We start from the raw sequence: 22,811 nt of genomic DNA on the forward strand, positions 1-22,811 counted from the left end.
CCCGGTGCACCATGGCTGGAAGTCAACTGAGTACACTTCACTAGGAGAACTACTGTCTAAATCACTTCTTATGCAAGATATCTTACTTGTAAAAAATGAAGCAAAATCAGAAGCCAATTGGGCATCAGATAAAGAAGTTGGTTTAACAATTACATTCCTCTGACCAACCAAATTGTTCACAACTGCAGACAATTTTTTTTTTATCACCACCACATGAATCAACTTTATTTTGATAATACCTAGCCTTTTGGGCTTTTACAGTGTGAACGACTGCTCTTCTCGCAAAAACATAACGCAAACGAGTTTCTTCGGTCCGCTGCAAGCGCCACTCACGTTCTGCTCTTCTACGTTGTCTACGCAAAGAATTAATGGATGGACCATACCACGGAGAATTATCACGTACAGTGATTGTTTTTACTACCTCAGGACAATAATGGTCAAAAATTGACCTGAGCTCGTTGTTGTAAATATCAACCAATTCACCAGTAGAAAGACTTGAAGAATCGATGGAGTTTAAACGTTGATCAATTTCAAAACACATTAACTGGCGGTCAACATTGTTGTAATTTCTGAACCTGATGACCTTTTTATATGAAGGGGATTTTGGGACATCAAAACTAAGAGTGATCAGAGCATGATCAGAGATGAGGGGGTCAAATGAGTCAACCTCCACATCTGATACGCGCCTGCAACCAACAGGGGACAAGATCAAGTCAAGGACATGTCCTGAGACATGAGTTGGATTGCTCACGTGATTGAAAAAATTGTTCTGGGTGATCAACTCAAGGAATTCTGAAGAAAATGGTTTTGACTCTGCACTGTCAACCCAATAATTGAAATCACCACAAACAAGAAGTCCTCCAGGTTTAAGAGAAAACCCCTCAAGAAACTGCCCAAACTCCTCCATAAAACCTCGATCTCTGCCCAGATGACCTGGTCGATAGACAATTGCAATTCTAATGGTATTCTGATGGAAATTTATTAATACTTCCATAAATTCAAATGATGATGGGGTCAGGTCTGAGTCAATGAGAGAAACGTTTGCAAGTGCTGCAGAGTAGATGAATGCTACGCCTCCTCCTGGATAGTCAGCAGCAGGCCTGGGAATACTAATAATAGAATGTGTCTTAGGCAAAGCATTACGAATAATATCGATATCAGACTCGTACGACCAGGTTTCAGTCAAGCACAATATGTCAAGCTCGTGCTGATTTAGGGTTTCATTAATATAGTCTATCTTATTACGGATGGAACGAATATTTAAAAGACCCATCCTTAACTGGTTCAAGAGGGACGTAGTCAGTTTTTTGAATGGTCAAAATTGGTGTTTTCAATCAATCTATTCCTATGAGAAATCATAATTGGACATTCTCTACTTGAAGGAAAACGGGCAACCACCTGCGACTTTGAATTAGCATCTTGATGTCTTAAAGAGGAGCAGTTGATGCATTTGGGAGAATTTCTGTTACTACAGTCCTTAGATTTATGGGCTCCAGCACAAAAGACACATTTAGGTTCATCACTTTTCCTAGAACATCTCTCAAATGTATGACCAAAGCCTTGACAGTGATGACACTGTGTAACCCAGAATCTATCGAAAGCGCGGCATCTTGTAAGATCCACATAGATGTAATTGCCCTGTTCTACAATGGAGGATCTCACCTCTGGCGACATCTTCAAGACAGCAGTTTTGGTGTCATTCCTTGTCCTTGTGAAGAGAAGGTTGAGGGTACAACCTTGATCAACGAGCATCTTAATTTTATTGTTTTTTCTCAGAATATTTGGGATGATGTCAGAGTCATCCAAGGAAGAGGAAAGGCCTGTCACGGTCATTTTAGGCAACGTTTTCTTTGGCTCTGATATGCAAAAAGTGCCCTCAGAGCCAAAATGATCAGTCAGCACCCCAGCTGCTTCCCCCTTGGCCTCAGCTGACGGAAACTTCATTACCAGCCCACCAGCCTTGGTCTTAAGGCAGCTGTCAACCGGTACCGAGTTAAGTACGCCTCTGATGTCTTCTGGTCCCATCTGATTTGTCAGGGCACTAGCGCCACTCTCTGGTTTCACAATCAGTACATGCTGACTATGAATGGCTTTTTTCTGGCCATGAGCACTGATCTCAATCACGCCCCCAGGCAGATCCTTCCCTCCCCCCACGAGAGACCCACGAACAGCATCCGCAAATGACTTGGCCTGATCTTGTGTGACCGCCATAGGTGATGAGACCTTGGTCTCTAGTGCCTCCAGTCTATTTGATACGTCTCTGATTGCTTGAAAGATTGACCCAATGACTTTATCTTCATACTCCTTCTTGGTACTACTTCCTCCACCAGCCAAGACCTCGTCTGCTGGTGCAACACACTGGCTACACAGCCAGCCAAAGCCCAGCTGGTGGCTCCTCTTCATGAATGGATAGTCGCCTGCATCCAAATTTTCACAGGCTATATGAATCCACTCGCTGCAGTAGGCGCACTTCAGTGCTTGTGCACTTTTTGCTACAGACCTACTGCAGCGAGGGCACTGGTGTTGTTTACTCATGATAAGGGAGAACAAAAAAAAAACAAAATGACAACAGCAAAATGTATATACAATACTACCCGGGAAAAACCCGGGTAGCGCCGCCCCCTTTTGTGTCACCCTAATTTAGGAGGAAAAAAGAAAATCGAAGGAAAAAAAGCACAAAAAACAGAAATAGAAAAAAAAACAGGGTGTCTGCGAGGTCACCACGAGCAGGTGGGGTACGACTTGACTACCCTTCTAGGAAAGGTAACCCAAACCGAGGCGCCGCAGAAGTGCTGAGATGGTATTGAAACCCAATTTCGAGCTTTACAGCAGCAACAAATACGTCACTTAGGCAAGACCTCATTGGTTACGATACTGCCACTGCGCAAAGAATCAACACATAGGCTGGCATTAATGAGTCTAGTATCGCACAGGATACTGGATGCACAGGAGTCTAAGTCTGACTCAGGAGGGTAAAGGCATAATTACACTATTTGGGGTGGTGAGACACTGACCTGCTCTGACACTGAGTTCATGGGCTGAATACTGGGGAGGGTGTTACTGACTTGCACAAGGGAGGAGAATAGTTACAGGTGTCGTTGCAAGGGGGCAAGGGTAATATCACTGCTCGTAATATTCACTGTCTACACCTTGGTATTCTACTGTAGAGTCTTACTTGGCCCCACTGTACACTGGAATACACTAGGGTGCCTTGTAATGCTAGGTGTTTTAGGTCCAGCTTCCAGTCCCGTAAACGCCTAGTGTGTAGCGGGACTCTCCTTCTAGACCGGAGCTTAGACAAATAGGAGAGAGGTAGGATACAAAAACTCAAGGCAACAACCTTACACGTGTATTACTAAGTTGGTCAGGGGAACGAGTAGATATCGCTGATACAGATACACTGGGCAATTACAACTCTTATGTCTACATATGGGTTATCAGTATCGCGCAGGATACTGCTCGGGTCACAGTGAACAGCACTTGAGGCAGTGCTATTAATTATGGGAAGTCCAGGTTTTCTATATTCGGGGAGTTACTAATGTTATTCCTTGCTGGTAAGTGTTTCATTGGCACTTTGGTCTGAATATAGTCTTAGTATCAAGAGGTACTTTCTGGTGGTAGCGTATTCACTCTGATAGACTCGACTCTCACTGGGTGGCCGTATTTGTGGTTACACTGTCGCTGTTACTCACTCCACCACTTTGGTATTATCACTGACTTCCATTAGAGGGTTAGTTCACTGTTCTGCCTTTATATTACTAGGTCACAGACACTGTACTATCACTGTCACTCCTTTCGGGTCCGGGCATCGTGCCAGTCAGATACAAGGGCGGTGGGGTGTCACAGCTTTGCTACTGAAGGGGCTGGATTCCGCCAGGGGCCTCTATATCCAGAGGCCACGGGATCACGTGCAGGGACGTCCGTTCTCGTCCAGGGCTGTGGGTGGCGAAGGGTCCCGCACTCTCGGGGCTGGTGACTGGAGTACAGCCCTCAGGTCTGGGGCCGAATAACTGCCTGAACCTTTCGTTCAGGCTCCTGATGGAGGACGAAGATCTCCAACGTCGAGGTGTGGAGAGTTCCTACCCAGGAGTCCTAGGGGTGGTTTGGGGTTCCCAAGGGCTGCGGTCCCCAGGGCTTGGTGGCGCCATCAGAAAGGGTCTGCGGCACTGGTTTGCATTGGGGTCTATCAGGTGGGTCTCCTCCAGATCCAGTTGTAGGGAGCCCAGGCTGGGGGAGACCAAGGGGCCTCTCCACTATTCCTCTAAGCCTGAGACTCGTTCTAGGTCGTGGGTTGGGGAAAAGGCATCAGCTTCAGACGGAGGAGAGGCTACAGGCCGTCTCCTGCCGTAGTGCCCGGCTACTGGCCGTCGCCTCCTGGGGGCGCGGCTACCGGCCATCGCCAAGGCCTGGCTATTCGCAGTGTCCTCCTGGGGGCGCAGCTACTGGCCGTCACCAAGGTCCGGCTACTGGCTGTGGCCTGGTGGAGTGGGCAGCTACCAGCAGACCCAAAGGCATCTTCAGAGCGGCTACAGGCCATCTCCTGACGAAGGCGGGAGCGGTTACAGGCCATCTCCTGGTTCCCCTCAGAGCGGCTACAGGCCGTCTCCTTCAGGAGGGTTGAGCGGCTACAGGCCATCTCAGGGAAGACACCTTCGGAGCAGCTACAGGCTGTCTCCTGATGAGGGCGGGAGCGGCTACAGGCCGTCTCCTTATTACCCTCAGAGTGGCTACAGGCTGTCTCCTCATCGAGAAGTGAGTGGCTACAGGCCATCTCAAGAAAGACATATTCAGAGCGGCTACAGGCCGTCTCCTTAGCAAGGGGTGAGCGGCTACAGGCCGTCTCAGGGGTGCTGGCAGGAGCTAGAGAAACAGTTCCACCCCGAAGCTGGTTGGGGAAGGCTTGCCCGGGAGGTAGTCTGGTATTCCTAATATGGTGGTGGCAGGCGAGTTCCGGGTCATAGGGGCATGCAACCCAGGCGGACTTATGCTGTTGTCGCTCCGAGTCCCAGTGCGCTGTCGTTGCTCCTCTGTGGGCTCCTTGTGGGGGTGTCTGGGCGCTATTGGGGGCACTATGCTGCAGTTTACCACCGTCTGCTGGGAAAAAGTCACGTCCCTGTGACTGGAGGTGGTAAACTTTGGTGTCGTAGGTGGTGTAGACGGGCTGTAGGTGTTGGAAGAGGGCGTGCCAGGCTGTGGTGGAGGAGTTTTCGTCTTGTTGCTTATTGCAGGTGATGAAGAGCATGGATGAGGCGGTGAAGGAGCGGAGCCGTTGCAGGAGGTGGTGTGGTCCTCGGACTCACTGGTTACGTCCAAGGGATAGTGCCCATACAGGTCGTCAAATCTTCATGGCGCTGGTTGTTGTCAGTGGTGTGGGGATGTGTTGAATGCTGGAGGTGGACGGTGAGTGTGGGGTTATATGCCAGGGTAATGTGGCGTAGCGTCTCTGGGGAGTGTAGGTGACCGGGATTTGTGCTTGATGTCTCATGAGTGTGAGATGATTTAGGGCAGGGGTAGGGGTGTGATCTTGCGGCCAGGCGGGTGGGGTGGGAGATTGGGTGTTTTGGGCGGGTGGGTGTTAGAGGCGCCTGGAGTGTGTGACGGTTGTTTTGAGGGTGGGTGTGGGTGGTGATGTGGGTGTGCTGGGTTGGCATGCGTGAGAGGTGCGTGGGGCACGCAAGGGCAGCCATGGGGTGGCAGGGGTGTGGGCAGCACAGCGTGGGGAGAGGGGTGTGGGGTGAGTGGGTAGTGGTGTCATGGGGCCGTGGGCAGTGCAGGTGGGTGTGGGTGTGTGTAGGTGGTGGGCTGGGAACTGCGGGGGCGGTGGTGGGCGGCAGCCGGGATGGGGGTGTGGGGGTGAGGGTGGGACAAGCGGTGCTGGGCGTGGGAGAGGGGATGGTGGGTAGCGAGGAGGTGGGGGAGCAGCGGGGTATTGGTGGTGTCAGTGGGTTGTCAGGTGAGGTGCGATGCAGCGTGACGTAAGGCGAGGTGGAAACGGCAGAGGAAGGGAAGGGAGAGAGAGAGAGAGGGGGAGGAGGAGATGTAGCAGTCATAGGTGGTAGGAAGGGGCAGCGTGGGAGTAGAGAGTGGGATGGGGCATGGGGCTGAGACGGTGACGGCAGAAGTGCGAAAGGGGCGCACGTGCTGGTTTCAGAGGGTGCAGGGAGTGCCGTGGTACTCGACAGTTACCTGATAGGGGTTAGGGACTCGGATGATAGTGTGGAGTCCCGTGAAACATGGCACGAGCTTGTGTGGGGTGGGGAGCTGGGCAGTCATAACTGTGTCACCTGGCTTATAGGGGTTGGAGGCAGTGTCAGGGCTGAGGTCCAGGTTGTGTTGGAGGTGGGTCAGGCGGCATTTGAGGTGGTGTAATGAGTCTGTTGTTGGGGTTGAGGTGGGGATTTGCAAATGCTACCGAAGGGGCAGGAGGAGGGGTGTTTCCCTGAACACTCACTAATGTGGTGAAATTCCATCCTCGTGGGGGCAGGAGTTGATGCCCCATTGCACGATTTTTACATGGGCGGGCCAATCATCATTTTTGGTGGCTTCTATCCGGGTATGGAGCTGATTCATTAGTGTGCGATGGCTGCACTTGGGTACGACATTTCCTTTTGGCCAGTAAGGGGATGAGTGGGAGATGTGATAACTGAAGATATGGGCCAGATCCTCCCAGATCTTACTGGTGAATTCGGGTTCGTTATCTGAGTGAATCCCTTGTGAGATGCCAAAGTAGGGGAACACGTGCCGAAGGAGGGCGTCAGCCACTGGGACAGCGTGGTGTTCCTTCGCTGGGCAGGCCACATTGAATTTGGAGTATGTGTTGATGAAAGTGATAACGTACCTATAGCCTGATTTTGGAGGTAAGGGTCCCACAAAGTCGAGCGCCAACAGCTGCCAAGGTTTGTGGGTGGTAATATGGCCCGACGGACCTGCGGTATGGGTGATGTCATTACCGAGGGCGCAGGCGTGGCAGGTTTGGATAATTTCCTTGGCAAGGGCAGAAGGATTTGGCACCCAGTAGGTGTCATTGAAGACCTGCAGTAGTTTTTTCGTACCCAGGTAATGCCGTTGTGGGTGTTCAGGTGTCGTAGGGCATTGAGGGCAGTGTCAGGGGCTAGGAGGATATGGCCTGACAGGGTAAGTAGGTGGTCACCCTGGTGATACAGTTTCTTGAAAAGGTGCTGGGGGATCCAAGGGGGTCGCTCTTTGTGATGCCACTGCTGGAGGAGGTCTGGCTTCGGCTGGGCGGCATGGATGAGGAGCCGAGAGAGGGCGTCCGCGTTGGTATGGAGTTTGCCGGGGTGGTACGAGATTTCATAGCTGAATTCCTCCAGAGTTTTGTGCCATTGGAAGAGCTGGGCATTGTGGGTGTCTGACTGCCTCAACCACTAGAGGGACTGGTGGTCGGTAATGATAGTGACTTGGGTCCCGGAGAGGTATGCCCGGAAGTGCTCAAGTGCCTGGATGATGCCTAACCACTCTCTCTTGGTGGCGGCATAATTCTTCTCCGCCTGATTTAGGGTACAGCTGGTGCAGGCGATGATGTGCTCGTGGCCCTCTTGGACTTGTGCTAGCACAGCACTGATTACAATTAGGGAGACATTGGTATAGAGCCAGAACGGGAGGGCATTGTCGGGAAAGGCCATGATGGGGGCGGAAATGAGCTTATCTTTAAGCTGTTGGAAGGCGGCTCATCTCTCATCTGTCCAGAGGAACGGTTCTACCTTACAGGTCAGGTCATGGAGTGGTTTAGCAATGTGGGCAAACCCCTTCACAAAACGGCGGTAATAGGACATCAAGCTGAGGAAGGCCCAGATCCTGTGAATGTCTTGTGGTGGGGGGTATGTCCGCGATGGTGCAGAGTTTGTCTGGGTTGGGAGATATGCCCGCTTGGGAGATGACGTGCCCCAGGAATGAGACGGTTCAGGCAGCCATGTCGCACTTGGTGGGCCGGAGTTTGAGGCTAGCCTGTCGGATCCTGGTGAAAACCCGGTGGAGGCACTGCAGGTGGTCAGCCCAGGTCTGGCTGAAAACGATGACGTTGTCCAAGTATGTGAGACAAATCTCCCACATGAGACCACTGAGGATGGATTCCATTAACCTGGAGAAGGTGGCAAGGGTGTTGCAGAGGCCAAAAGGCAGAACATTATCCTCATAATGCTTCCCATTGCTGGTTGAGAAAGCGGTTTTGCCTCTGTCCTCATGGCGCACAGGGACCTGCCAATACCCCGACTGGAAGTCGAGGGTAGAGAACCAGGAGGCACCGTATAGGGAATCCAGGGAGTCGTCTATACGCGGGAGTGGAGTGGCGTCCTTGGTGGTTACGTCGTTAAGCCGGTGGTAGTCGACGCAGAACTGCATCATGCTGTCCTTTTTCTTCACGACGACAACAGGGGAGGACCAGGGGCTGGTGGAGGGGGAGATGACTCTGGCTTCATTCATCTCCTGTACCTGGCGGTCTTCCTCTTCCCGCTGTCTGGGGTTCTTCCAACAGGATGGCTGTCAAATCGGTGGGCCCATTGTATGAATCTCGTGAGCCAGGTAGGTTGTGTGTCCGATGTTGGCTGGTCCTGCCGCGAACAGATCCTGAAAATCCAGGAGTAAGCGGTGAAGGGTGTCTGATTGGTGCGTGGAGAGATGGTCAGGGATAGGGGGCGGGGAAGTGGGAGGAGGAGGGGGCGCAAGGCTTGGCTTCCTCCATCTCCCTGATTATGAGCCCTTTAGGGAGGGTGAGGGGCGAAGAGGCAAGGTTGGCAATCTGGACTGCCGTGTGATGTGGGGAAAGGAAAGTTGGGGGCAGAAGGCAGGCCAAGAGGGTTCCGGGCAGCAGGAGTTGGGAGAATAGCAGAAAGGGGTTGGAAGGCCGGTTGAGGAGCACCCAGGCTTCATGGTGGGGGGGAATGGTGATGGTGGAGGAAATGGTGGCAGGAAAAGATAGAGGGGTAGGGGGCGGTGGGGGGAGGAGAGAGGATGAAGGGGGAGTCAGAGTCTTCCGGCCGGGGCCGGGGCGTGCAGGTGCAGATGGCCCAAGGGGAGGGGGGTTGGGTAATTGACGGAACTGGAGCTGTCTGTTGTGGCAATCTATGGTGGCTCCTAACTTCTGCAACAGTTTCAACCCCAGGTATCCGTCGTAATTGCGGCAGGAAGAGTCGAATATTATGAACTGGTGTTGGGTTGACACTGGTTGATGGGTGTCGACTCTCAGGGCCTGTATTTCCCCATGGATAGGCAGGGGGCCATCCCCCACATCCACAAGGTGAGCAGCCATTGAGTGGATCGGGCCAAAGGTCGATTTGTGACGAGAGAAGTAGTGGCTATATAGGCAGGATCTGGCTGCACCCATATCGACCAGAAAACTGGCTTTCACTCTGTTCAACTTCATCTTGTGGTAAACTGCGGGGCGATATTTGGGGGAAATGGCCCCTGCCACCGTGGGAAGGTGCGGGGACGGTCCTAAAACATCCAACTGTCTGGGGCCTGCTTCTTCTTGCTCCGGCTCCTGTTCCCTGGCGTCAGTCTCCTCCACAGGTGCGGGTTCGTCCTCTGTTACCTCATCCTTTAGAGAGGAAACTTTGTATTGGCCTAGGGTAGTAGTTTTTTGTCGTGCAGCTTTTAACTGATCTCTGATATCATGCAGTGGGCACCTGGAAATGCACGTGGAGAATTCCCAGGGATTCACTAAGATGATGTTGGGGTTCTCCCTGTTGGTGGGACATCGGTGGGTGGGGTGTGCCCTAGGTGGGCTGGGTGCTGGGGTGGGGTTAGTATGGGCCATAGGTGGACGTGGCTTGACTGGAGGAGCCGGAATCTTTGTGGGAAACTTCCTTACCACGTTGATTTGTTGGGGTGCAGGGCGGGAGGTCAGGAAGCGCCGTATCAGTTGAACGTCCTTATCCATGTCTTCAGTCAGGTCATGGATGGTAAAGTGCTCTTTGACTATGCTGGGGAGCACTCTCAGAAGAGAATTAAAGGTGTGTTGCTCCCGGGTTTCATCATCTGCCTCTGGGTAGGCAGCAGTGAACAAGCGTCTTGCCTGGATTAAAGTATCGTCTAAGATGCCATCGAAAGTTAAACTATCCAGTTGGGATAGTGCCACCACGTTCCCTAGTGATGGAGTGATGGCTTGGATCATGAGATTCGTAAAATTCTGCCAGGTGAGCCCTGGGACGATTTTGGGTGCTATATTAGTTGCCGCTTTGACCAACAGTGGGAGTGTGACTGCAATTTTCTGCTTGTCATCCTCGAAACCGATATCTAGCAAAGGTTTAATAATTGCCAGGTATGTGTGAACATAATACTGTTCGGGGTCGAACTTAGGTAATTGCACATGCAGTTTGGTTGCCATTTTCCAGTATTTCCTGATTACCTCTCTCGTATGCCCAGCTCAAGATACACCACTGTCCACCGGTGTAATGCTAGGTGTTTTAGGTCCAGTTTCCCGTCCCGTAAACGCCTAGTGTGTAGCGGGACTCTCCTTCTAGACCGGAGCTTAGACAAATAGCAGAGAGGTAAGACACAAAAACTCAAGGCAACAACCTTACACGTGTATTATTAAGTTGGTCAGGGGAACGAGTAGATGTCGCTGATACAGATACACTGGGCAATTACAACTCTTATATCTAGATATGGGTTATCAGTATCGCGCAGGATACTACTCGGGTCACAGTGAATAGCACTTAAGGCAGTGTTATTAATTATGGGAAGTCCGGGTTTTCTATATTCGAGGAGTTACTATTGTTATTCCTTGCTGGTGTTTCATTGGCACTGGGGTCTGAATATGGTCTTAGTATCAGGAGATATTTTCTGGTGGTAGCATATTCACTCTGATAGACTCGACTCTCACTGGGTGGCTGTATTTGTGGTTACACTGTCGCTGTTACTCACTCCACCACTTTGGTATTATCACTGACTTCTATTAGAGGGTTAGTTCACTGTTCTGCCTTTATATCACTAGGTCACAGACACTGTACTATCACTGTCACTCCTTTCGGGTCCGGGCATCGTGACAGTCAGTTACTCGTACAAGGGTGGTGGGGTGTCACAGCTCCGCTACTGATGGGGCTGGGTTCCACCGGGGGCCTCTATATCGTAAAGGCCATGGGATCACGCATAGGGGCGTCCGTTCTCGTCCAGGGCTGTGGGTGGCGAAGGGTCCCGCACTCTCGGAGCTGGGGACTGGAGTACAGCCCTCAGGGCTGGGGCCAAATAACTGCCTGAACCTTTCGTTCAGGCTCCTGATGGAGGACGAAGATCTCTGACATTGAGGTGTGGGGAGTTCCCGCCCAGAAGTCCTGGAGGCAGTCTGGGGTTCCTGAGGCCTGCGATCCCCAGGGCTTGGCGGCACCATCAGAAAGGGGCTGCGGCACCAGTCTCTGTCGGGGTCCGACAGGTGGGTCTCCTCCAGATCCGGTTGTAGGGAGAAGAGGCCAGGGGAGACAAGGAGCCTCTCCAGTACACCTCTAGGCCTGAGACTCCCTCTGGGTCGTGGGTCGGGGAACAGGCGTCAGCTTCAGACAGAGGAGCGGCTAAAGGCCATCTCCTGCCGTAGGGCCCAGCTACTGGCTGTGGCCACCTGGGGGCACGGCTACTGGCCGTCGCCAAGGCCCGGCTACTGGCAGTGGCCTGGGGGAGTGAGCAGCTACCAGCAGACCGAGTGGCTACAGGCCATCTCCTGATGAAGGCGGGAGCAACTACAGGCCGTCTCCTGGTTCCCCTCAGAGCAGCTACAGGCCATCTCCTTCAAGAGGGTTGAGCGGCTACAGGCCGTCTCAGGGAAGACACCTTCGGAGCGGCTACAGGACATCTCCTGACGAAGGCGGGAGTGGCTACAGGCCATCTCCTTCAGGAAGTTTGAGCAGCTACAGGCCGTCTCAGGAAGGACACCTTCGGGGTGGCTACAGGCTGTCTCCTCATCGAGAGGTGAGCAGCTACAGGCCGTCTCAGGGAAGACACCTTCGGAGCGGCTACAGGACATCTCCTGATGAAGGCGGGAGTGGCTACAGGCCATCTCCTTCAGGAAGTTTGAGCAGCTACAGGCCGTCTCAGGAAGGACACCTTCGGGGTGGCTACAGGCCGTCTCCTCATCGAGAGGTGAGCAGCTACAGGCCGTCTCAAGAAAGACACCTTCAGAGTGGCTACAGGGCATTTCCTGATGAAGGCGGGAGCGGCTACAGGCCGTCTCCTTATTGCCCTCAGAGCGGTTACAGGCCGTCTCCTTCGCAAGGGGTGAGCGGCTATTCTGTCTCAGGGGTGCTGGCAGGAGCTGGAGAAACAGTTTCATCCCGAAGCTGGTAGGAGAAGGTTCGTCCGGAAGGTAGTCTGGTATTCCTGTTGTGGTTGTGGTGGGCGAGTTCCGGGTCATAGGGGTGCACGGCACGGGCTGACTTATGCCGTTGTTGCTCCGAGTCCCGACACATAGTCATTGCTCCTCTGTGGGCTCCTTGTGGGGGTGTCTGGGAACTTCTGGGGGTACTATACTGCATTTTACGGCTGTTCTTCAATATTCACTTACTTTGGTCTTTTCTGGCCTCACTGTGTTCACTGTGAACTCACATCTATACTCTTAGTGCCGATCCCACTGTTTACTATGAATTCACTGTCTTTTCGTGCACACTTGGCTTCACTCACTGGGGGAAGGGAAGGTCCAGGGCTCAAACTCTCGGCCCGGGGTGGGTGGAGGCCCTGTGGGAGTCCCTTTGTCCCGCGGCCACGGGACCACTCTCAGGAGCGCCGTCTCTGTTCTGGAGCTCGGACTGTGCGTGGTGAAAGGCCCCTCACTGTTTGGACTGGGGACTGGGGTCTGGCCCTCGGGAATGGGGCCAAACAAGCATTGGAGGCACTCACTCAAGTGCCTGGTGAAGGACGGGCGTTGCCTTCATTGGGGTGGGGAATGGGCCCGGCTGGGGGTCCAGGGGATGTCCTCAGAGGGGCACCAGCTGCAGTCTTCTGCTGGGGGCTCTGCCGTCAGGGCTGGGCTGCGGCGTCGCTCTCGGCCGGAGTCTGTCAGGCTGGCGTCCTCCTCCTCCTGATGTAGGGAGAACAACCCCGGGGACAGTACAGGGCCACTCCACCAATCCTCCGAATAGTGGTCTTCCTCCTGGAGGTTGCCTCGGTCTGGGTCGACATGTGGGTAACCTGTGCTCCTGCCAGGGGTCAGGACTGAGCACAGCTCACCATTTCGTTGTGGAGTCACAGGGGGCAAGAGACTTTGGTGATTTTGCCCGGCATGGCTGCAGGCTGTCACTAGGTTCCCTTGGGCAACAGATGGAGGGCGGCTACAGGCCGTCCCTTCGCTCTCAGCACGGCTACAGCCCATCGCCGGGGCCCGACTGCCTAACGGGCACTCAGGCAAGGTGTGGCTATAGGTCTTTGCCTGCCTGCCGGTGCGGCTATTGGCCGTCACCGAGGTCCCGCAAGGAGGGCACTGTGCAGGAGAGGAATAGCTCCAGACCGGTTCCTCCCTACGGGCGCGGCTAAAGGCTGTCGCCGGTGGCGTGCCCTCCGAGGCAACTACAGAAGGAGAGGGGACGTACCTGTCTCTCCCCATCGCGGCTATAGGCTGTCGCTGGTTTCTGTAGGGGGTGTGAGCAGCACTAGGCAGAGCGGCTTTAGGCTGTTTCCTAATTGACGGTCCGGGTATAGGCCGTGGCCCTTTCTTTTTGTGAGCGGCTATAGGCCGCCTCTTTATTAACTGAGTGGCTATCGGCTGTCCCAGATGCCCGACTATAGACCGTGGCTGGGGTGTTGCTCGGAACTTGTAGGCCATTTCCACCCCGATCCTGTTGGTGGTCAGCTTACCCGGAAGGTAGTGCACTTTGACTAAGGTGGTGGTGGCGGGCAAGTTCCGGGGAATAGGGGTGCGTGGCCCAGGTGATCTTTTGGCCCTGTTGCCTGGGTGCAATCCATGCGCCGTCCAGCCCTCCGTGTCCTCCTCCCGGGGGTGTGGTGGCGGCTTGTGTTGTTATTGTTGGCATTTTAATTTCTTACCTGTGAAATGTAACGCCATCTCTCCTCGATGCATTCCTGTGCTCATTTTTGTATCCATAAGCTGTACAGTCGACCATGGCACTATATTTTCTGGAATCATCAGGTGCTTTCAAAAACCCAAAGAGAAGCTCAGTACAAAAATGCGGTCATCAGGCGTGGTGTAACATGGCTGCCACTACACCAGCGCCGCCCTGGAGGCAGCTACATAAATTATGCTGTGCTGCCAATGAGAAAGCCTCTCCATACTATAAAGTTCAGTGAGATTACCATGATGGCAATGACGAATGCGGGTGTTTTAATAAGGCGGCCGTAAGTCACACGCTTGTTGGGAGGTAGCCCTCCATGTTATACAGCTGAGTGATGTGTACACAGCACTGAGCTCATTAATAGAGTGGCTATATCATGGCTAGCACAGCGTAACTGATGTACCCGCCGCCAGGGAGCACTGGTGTAGCGGCAGCCATGCTACACCTCGCCTGATGCCTACGGTTTTTGAACCAAGGTGTTCGTTGGGTTTTTAACCCTTACACCGCGGGCTTGTTTTCCAATGTTTTGCATGTCCCGTGGGCATATTTGGGCTCCGACAGACTCTCAAAAAATATTTACCAAAAATCAGTTATTAGTCCTAGAATATTAAAACTAAATATGCATATGGCACATACCTTCAGCTTTCTCCTGGGATGTTTGTTGAACCTTCGTCGATTACCGTAGGACTTGTGGAGACCTCTGAAGTTGGGTAACGAAGTCTCCACTTTACACTTCCCGAAAACCCATAATATGATTACCACAGCCAGATATTATCACTAGAAACACTATTCTATGATTATCAAGTAGTTTGGGATCCATACTCCAAAAAAAAAACACTGTGAAAGCAATGAAAATTACAAGCGCGTATGACCTTCCAACTTGCGCTATAGTCATTTCACCGCAAGAAGTCCGTTCAGGGTGGGGCCCACCTGGTGAATCACCTCTAGCGATGCTGCCAAATCAACCATAGTACATGCCTCTCTCTCTCTCTTATTTCCCATCTATGTGCTATTTGAAATCGTTTTTTATATTCTGTATATAGTAAAGGAAGCTATATAGTACATTGAGTATCAATTTTTAGAATTATAACAACGATTTAAATGAATTCTATGACACGTGGCAGCGCTTTTTTCCCATGTTGCCACGCCATAGAGTTGCCAATTTGACGACTAATTATCGCATTATCACTCTGTCTCCCTACCTACCCCCATGTTATGCTGGTGTTTTTAAGGCGACTTCTTGTCCTAAAAACACTAGCGACTGAAGCGGGGTCCTCTTTCTAGACCGGAAGTAAAGCACCAACAAAGGAACAGGACATAAAAACCAGGCAGTACACCTTAACACATCTATTACCTTAATTCTAACCGTTACAACACAACACAGAGTGATTTTGAGATACAGGGGAACAGGGACACAGAGTTAACATTCAGCACCACAAAATATAGTTACTCAGTACACATTACAATGCTCATACAAGGATATCTTGAATTATATATGGTATTGTCTATGTGTCACTTTTAGGCAGGATATACACTGAACCGATCACAAAGGGGATAAACAAGATTGGGAGTCTGTAGGGGAAATATTACTATAAATAAGATAGGGTGCGGATAGCGACACTTGACACAGTCACCTGGTCACGGCGACACTCACACTCAGGCTTTTGACCGGCCCGCGCACCCTAGCCTTATGCGTTCACAGAAAGTTCTTTTACTGGGGGGACTTGGATAATTACTCTAAGGTTTATTATCTCTCGTGCCGACACTGAGTTTTTCTGGACTATTGGTAACTGCACTGTTCTTCACTTAGTCACTGTTCACTGTTCTTTTCCCCGATTTGTTCTCGACACAAGGGGCGTCACTATTTACCTGTATCTCCTGGGTAATGTTCACTCCGTGACAAGGGCGTGAGGGTAGATCCCTAGGGGGACCCGGCCTGCAGAGGGCAAGGGATTACCCGCAGGGGAGTCACTGCCCGGGTCACACTCGTCGGTGGGGTGCAGGGAGGCCCTCCCTTCTGGGGGCCTCGACCTGAGAGGTGTCCCTCAAGTTGGGGCCTCGTCAGTGTGGTGCAGGGAGGCCCTCCTGTCTGGGGGCCTCAACCTGAGAGTTGGCCCTCAAGTTGGGGCCTCGTCGGTGTGGTGCAGGGAGGCCCTCCTGTCTGGGGGCCTCGACCTGAGAGGTGGCCCTCAGGACTGGGGCCGAACAGCTGGAGCAGTCGGGCCTGTTGTCTCTGGCTCCGTGGAGTGAGGGAGCTGGGATCGCCTTCGTCAGGAGCCAGTAGGTCTGGCCTGGTTGTCCTGGGACTGTGGGCACCTAGGGGGAGAGGCGCCGACAGGGCTGGGCTGCGGCAGCTTCTCCTTCGGGACTCGGGCAGGAACAAGGATCTCACAGGCGTGGGAGGTAGGTCCGATATCGGGTCTTGCCACCACTCTAGTGTCACCTCTGGGGCTATATTCCTGGGTGGTGACGAAGGGCTCCCACAGAGGGAAGAGGCTGGGGAAGGACTCACGTCACTCGTGTCCTCTCTGGTACGTCCTGAGGCCAGAGCCTTGGGTCGCCTTACCCTGGTACGTACGTTGGCTGTGGCCGTGAGCTTACCCGGCATACAAGGAGCAACTGAAGGGCGTACAGGGCCGCTCCTTCCCCGCCACGTATAGGGACCGTTGGCGCGGTGTTGCTCCCGTACTAGGGGACAAGCCGGAGTGAGGGGCACAGAGGCCACACTCTCTCCAGTACATACTGAGGCTATCTTCAGGGGCTTCTCTACCCTGGTACGTGCCACGGCTGGAGCCGGATGCCTACCCGTCTTACAGAGAGCAACTGAAGGGCGTACAGGGCCGCTCCTTCTCCGCCACGTATAGGGACCATCGGCGCGGTGTTGCTCCCGTAGTAGGGAAAAGCTACACGTACGATAGCAGGGGCTCTTTACCCTGGTACGTACTCTGGCCGTAGCTGGGAGCTGAGCTTTCCGACCAGAAGCAACTGAAGGGCGTACGGGGCCGCTCCTTTCCCCACCACGTATAGGGACCGTCGGCGCGGTGTTGCTCCTGTAGGAGAGAACAGCAGGAGAGGGATGCACTGGGGCAACTCTCTCTCCGGGGTGTACTAAGGCTGGAGCCTTGGGTCGCCTTACCCTCGTACACTTTATTAGGCCGTAGCCTTGGGCCTCCTGCCCTTGGGCCTCCTGCCCTAGAGGGTGTAACAATTGCCGTCAATACGGTGTTACTTGGGACTGAAGCTAGTTCAGTCCCACCCCTTTTCTGATGACGGTTGTTCCGCTCGCAAGGTAGTTGCCTTTCCCCAGTCACCTGGTGTTGGGGCAGTTGCAGGGAAAAAGGGCCCAGGACCGTAGTGTCCTGGTGACCCTCTTGATTGGGGTCACTAACCCCACTGTTGTGTCCTCCTGGGGTGGTGGTGCGGTGGCGGCCCGGTGGTGGGGTGGGAGGTCCGGCGGTGGGCACGGCAGGCATTTTACCCCATCCCACCTGTTTCTCTCTCTCTCTCTCTCTCTCTCTCTCTCTCTCTCTCGTCAATATAACAGAAAGTTCTGATGACGAAGAAGATTATGATTAAAGATCAGAGAGAGGATTAAGCCTACAGGGGAAACCTCTTATAAGTAAAACGCGCCTAGACTTTTACCTCATGGGTGGTGTGGAAGAAAAGTTGAAAGTAAATAATAAATATATACAAATATATATATATATATATATATATATATATATATATATATATATATATATATATATATACAGAGAGAGAGAGAGAGAGAGAGAGAGAGAGAGAGAGAGAGAGGGAGAGAGAAACAGATGGGATGGGGGTAGGTAGGGAGACAGAATGATAATCCGATAATTGGTGGTCAAATTGGCAACGTCGCACTTGGGGAAATTCCAACTTCTGCCACACCCTGAACGGACTTCTTGCTGCGAGAGGAGTATAGTTCGCTGTTGGTATTCTGTCATTTATTATTCATATAACCCCTCACACTTTATATTTCTATTACTATATAACACATATATATCTGCAGTCTTTATCCATAAGTTTCCTTGAGTAGTATTAGTTTATTGTCACTGAAGTCATTCAATTTTTCATTCAGTAAAATACGTAGAGAGCCACGGATTCACTTTCACTGTTATAACCTCAAGTATTTGTACTCATTTTCTTATATTACTAATTACTTACATTTCTATTTACATTTCCTATTGTATTTTCAATATTTACACTTCTATTTTACTTACACTATGTTATTCACTGTCACTTGCAGTAACATAAAACTATATTACACTATTCAGTCATATGTACTGTACATCCATTGCTTTCACTTGCTATTTACACATTATTTACACGTTATTTTCCTTTCCCACTTGCACTTTTAGAACTGCTTCTGGCTGTGGTAATCAAAGAAGCAGGTAACACAGAGGGGAACCTGGCACTCAGCGCACTGCCAAGAGGTGCGTTTGTGCTCAGGTGTGCGTCGGGTGGTATGTGCACACACCTGGCACCTGCGGATCGCAGCCTTCCTCTTGGTTGTGGCAGGCATTTGCACCAGTCTGTGCCGATCCATGTACGCCCTCTGCTCAAGTCCGTCGAGAAGTGTTACTGCATGGTGCCTTGGAGTTGCTGCTGTCACCCTACTATATCTTTCCAGCAGCTGCTGAACACAAGTCCTGGCGAACAACCTCAGGGAGAAGGATTTGGGTGGCTTGACCTTCATCTTGTACAGGATGAAGGCGTTCAGCATCGTCATGTCTATGAGATGCAGAAAAACTTTCCTGTACCACCTAGTATTCTTCCGGAGGCAGTCGATCTCTCCAATCATCATGTTGGACTTGTCCACCAGCCGCATGTTGATATTGTAGTCTAAGACAACATCAGGTTTCCTCACAGGTTCGCCTGTCCTACGGTCGACCTTCCCACTGTCTGTCATTTCCCCCTTGCGTACGGTGGTATGTGCACGACTCTCTTGTCATGCCACCCTATTGCCAGCATCTTCTCAGACTTGCGTAGGTGCACGTCTCCTTGCTGCAAGGTTCCTGCCTCTGGGAATTTAGGGAAGTGGGCACGATTACTCTTGACAGTGCCGCGGGAGCCGATGTCGTGCTCTGAAAGGTATTTGGCAAGTTTCGGTGCTGTATAATAGTTGTCTGTATACAGCACATGATTCCCACCAAAATATCTTTCAAGGAGCACTTTCACTACACAGTCTGAGAAGCCAAGGGGGTGTGTTTTATCAAGATCGACAGTGCCGGCTGAATAAATGACGAAGTCAAGGATGTACCCCGTCTTACAGTCGCACAGTACAAAGAACTTGATTCCAAAGCGATGGCGTTTGCTTGGAATGTACTGCACAAACCTAAGACGTCCTCTGAACAAAACCAAGGATTCGTCAATGACAACCTTCTGAAAGGGGTGGAAGAATGTCATAAACTTATCGTTCATTTTGCTCAGAATCTCCCGGATCTTCCAGAGTGGGTCGGTTTGGGAAAGTCCATCGTTGTTGGCAAAGTGCAGGTTTCCCCATGATGTTCCGGAAGCGATCTCTGGCCATGTACTTATTGAAGGTGAGTGAGGGTAGTAAGGGGTCCATGGACCAGTATTCTTCCAACCCATGCTTCTTTGAGTGTGGCATGAGAAGCATGAGGGCGAAGAACACATACAGCTCCTGAACTCCCAGTATGGACCACTGTTGCATCTTGGCTGCACCTGTACCACTTGCAGCACGTTGTGATTCATACCTGTTGGTCTCATCACATATGTGCTGCATGACTTCGTCATCGAGGAAGGCCAAAAGGAAGTCCACACACTCAGCATCCTCGTCAAGAGTGAAGGCAGGCTGTATTCCTGAGGAACTCTCGTCAAAATGGAGATGTTCAGGGACAAAATCGGACCCTTCTGTCCACGCGAAGGCGTCCAGGATTCCCTGTCGTGGCGGTGTAGGGTGGGTGAGGGTGGAGGGTGGCTGTGAGGCAGATTTATCTGGTTCAAGGTCACTCGCACTGACCCTGGGTTGCCGTACAGCACTAGCAGCCCTTACTCTACTGGCAACTCTACTTTTACTGGTCAGGGATTTACCTCTTCCTCTACGGCCTGCCTTCACTGTTGATGCTGGTGGTGACTCTGACGACGAAGACTGGAGAAAATTCAGCAGAAGAGGAAGAAATGAGTGAAGTGGGGCTTGGGGAACAGGGAGGTGAATCACCTCGGGACTCATGGTGGGCTGGATCACGCGGGGCCATTGTTCCGGGGCTAACCCACCGCCTTTTCATTCCCTTCCCAAATTCCTTCCCTTGCTGCACTAACGGCTCCTTTCCCTTGGACCTAGGGATAACTTGGGACACTAAAGCACTCGTACTATTAGTTTCTGGCACGATTTCCTCACCCGGCTCATCACACGAATCCCCCGAAGGGTCATAGTCACTATCCATCATTATCATTGATAATTCGGCTAGTATCCCTGACCGCCTTGGAGAGAGCTCCAACATACTTGATCTCTTCCTTACAACTAATCCTTCTGCTTACACTGTTAATCTTTTCTCTCCGTTGGGCTCCTCCGATCACAACCTTATCACCTTAACCTGTCCTATCGCTCCGGTACGGCCTGCGGACCCTCCAAAAAAACGTCGTCTCTGGCACTTTGGAGCTGCGGATTGGGAGGCCCTCAGGCAGTACTTCTTTGATTTTCCCTGGAATGATTATTGCTTCCATGGCCGGGAGCCATCTGGGTGTGCCTTGCGCATTACGGAGGTTATTCTCTCGGGCATGGAAGCATACATTCCTTTCTCATATCCTTTGACTAATGCACGAAAGCCTTGGTTTAATCACGCTTGTTCTAATGCTGTCCGCAACAAGGAGAGGGCCTATAAAAGGTACCGGAGCCAACCCACCCCTGAATCACATCTTTTATACATTTCTGCCCGGAATCGTGCTAAGTCTGTTCTTCGCTCTGCTAAAAATAATTTCATCTGTACAAAATGCTCTCAACTCTCTAACTCGAACTCTTCCCGCTCCTTCTGGCACCTTGCCAGAAACCTTTCTAACAACTTTACCTCATCGTCCTTCCCTCCTCTTTTCTACTCTGATGGCTCTGTAGCTATTTCTTCTACTGATAAAGCAGATCTCTTCGCTCAGACTTTCTCCTCCAACTCCACCTTAGACGATTCCAGTGCTGTTCCTCCCTCACTTCCCCCCTCTGATTTCCTCATGGCTAACATTAAAATTTCTTCAGCTGATGTATTTTCTGCCACTGCTGGCCTCAGTACTAATAAGGCATATGGGCCTGATGGAGTCCCTCCTGTTGTTCTCAAGAACTGTGCTTCTGTGCTTACTCCCTGCCTGGGCAAACTCTTTCTCTTTTGTCTGTCAACTTGTACCTTTCCTTCTTGCTGGAAGTTTGCTCTCATTCAGCCAGTCCCAAAGAAGGGTGACCATTCCCAACCCTCTAACTATCGTCCAGTTGCTTGAACATCCTGTAACTCAAAAGTTTTCGAGTCAATTCTTAATAGAAAAATTTTAAAGCATCTTTCCTATCACAACCTTCTTTCTGATCGTCAGTATGGGTTCCGTCAGGGACGCTCCACAGGCGATCTTCTCACCTACCTTTCAGACTCCTGTTCATCCTCCTTTCGGGACTTTGATGAAAGCTTTGCCATTGCACTTGACATCTCAAAGGCTTTCGATCGAGTCTGGCACAAATCTTTAATTTCCAAACTGCCCTCTTACGGTTTCTATCCTTCTAACTGTGCCTTCATCTCTAGCTTCCTTTCTGGTCGTTCTATAGCCGCTGTTGTAGACGGCTATCGTTCTTCTCCTAGATCTTTTAACAGTGGTGTTCCTCAGGGCTCTGTCCTATCACCAACTCTCTTCCTTTTATTCTTCAATGACCTTCTAAGCTGTACATCTAACCCTACCCACTCATACGCTGATGACTCCACCCTTCACCTTTCCATTCGATTCCCACAACGTCCATCTCAGCAGTTACTTCAACAGGCAAGGGATGAGGCTATGGCACACCTAATGTCTGACTTGGCTCGTATCTCTGACTGGGGTAAAAATAATCTGGTTGTTTTTAATGCATCAAAGACTCAGTTTTTGCACCTATGAACCCGACAAAATCTTCCACAGGTATACCCACTTATGTTTAATAATACTCAACTTAATCCTGCATCATCGTTGAACATGCTTGGGGTTTCATTTGCTCGGGACTTGTCTTGGAAAGATCATATTACATCTCTTGTAAAATCTGCTTCCAAACGATTGGGTGTGCTAAGCCGACTCCGTTCCTTCTTTACTCCTGCACAATTGTTGACTCTATACAGGGGTTTTATCCGCCCCTGTGTGGAGTACAACTCTCATGTATGGGGGGGCTCCCCACATACAGCTCTTCTCAATAGGATGGAGTCAAAGGCTTTTCGTCTCATTAACTCTCCCCCTCTTACTGACTCCCTTCAACCTCTGTCTCTTCACCGCAGTGTTGCATCTTTATCTCTTTCCTGTCGCTACTTCAATGGTCACTGTTCCTCTGAACTGTCTGCATGCATTCCTCCACTTCTACGATGGGCACGTAGCACCCGTCTAGCAGCAAACTCTCACCCTTTTTCTGTCCAACTTTCTAATGCAAGAGTCAACCGTTACTCCCAGTCCTTCATTTATGCAACAGGTCAACTCTGGAACTATCTCCCTCTGTCTGTACTTCCTGCTTCCTATGATCTCCAGTCTTTCAAACTCAGTGTATCTAGGCATCTAGAAATGAATGGATCTTGAATTTGGCTCTCTCTCATATTTTGTTTTTCTCTTGGAGGGAAC

This window comes from Coenobita brevimanus, chromosome 86 (genome assembly GCF_032717465.1).
Source record: "Coenobita brevimanus isolate Jiangsu-jjx chromosome 86, ASM3271746v2, whole genome shotgun sequence".
NCBI classification, from domain to species: Eukaryota; Metazoa; Arthropoda; class Malacostraca; order Decapoda; family Coenobitidae; genus Coenobita; species Coenobita brevimanus.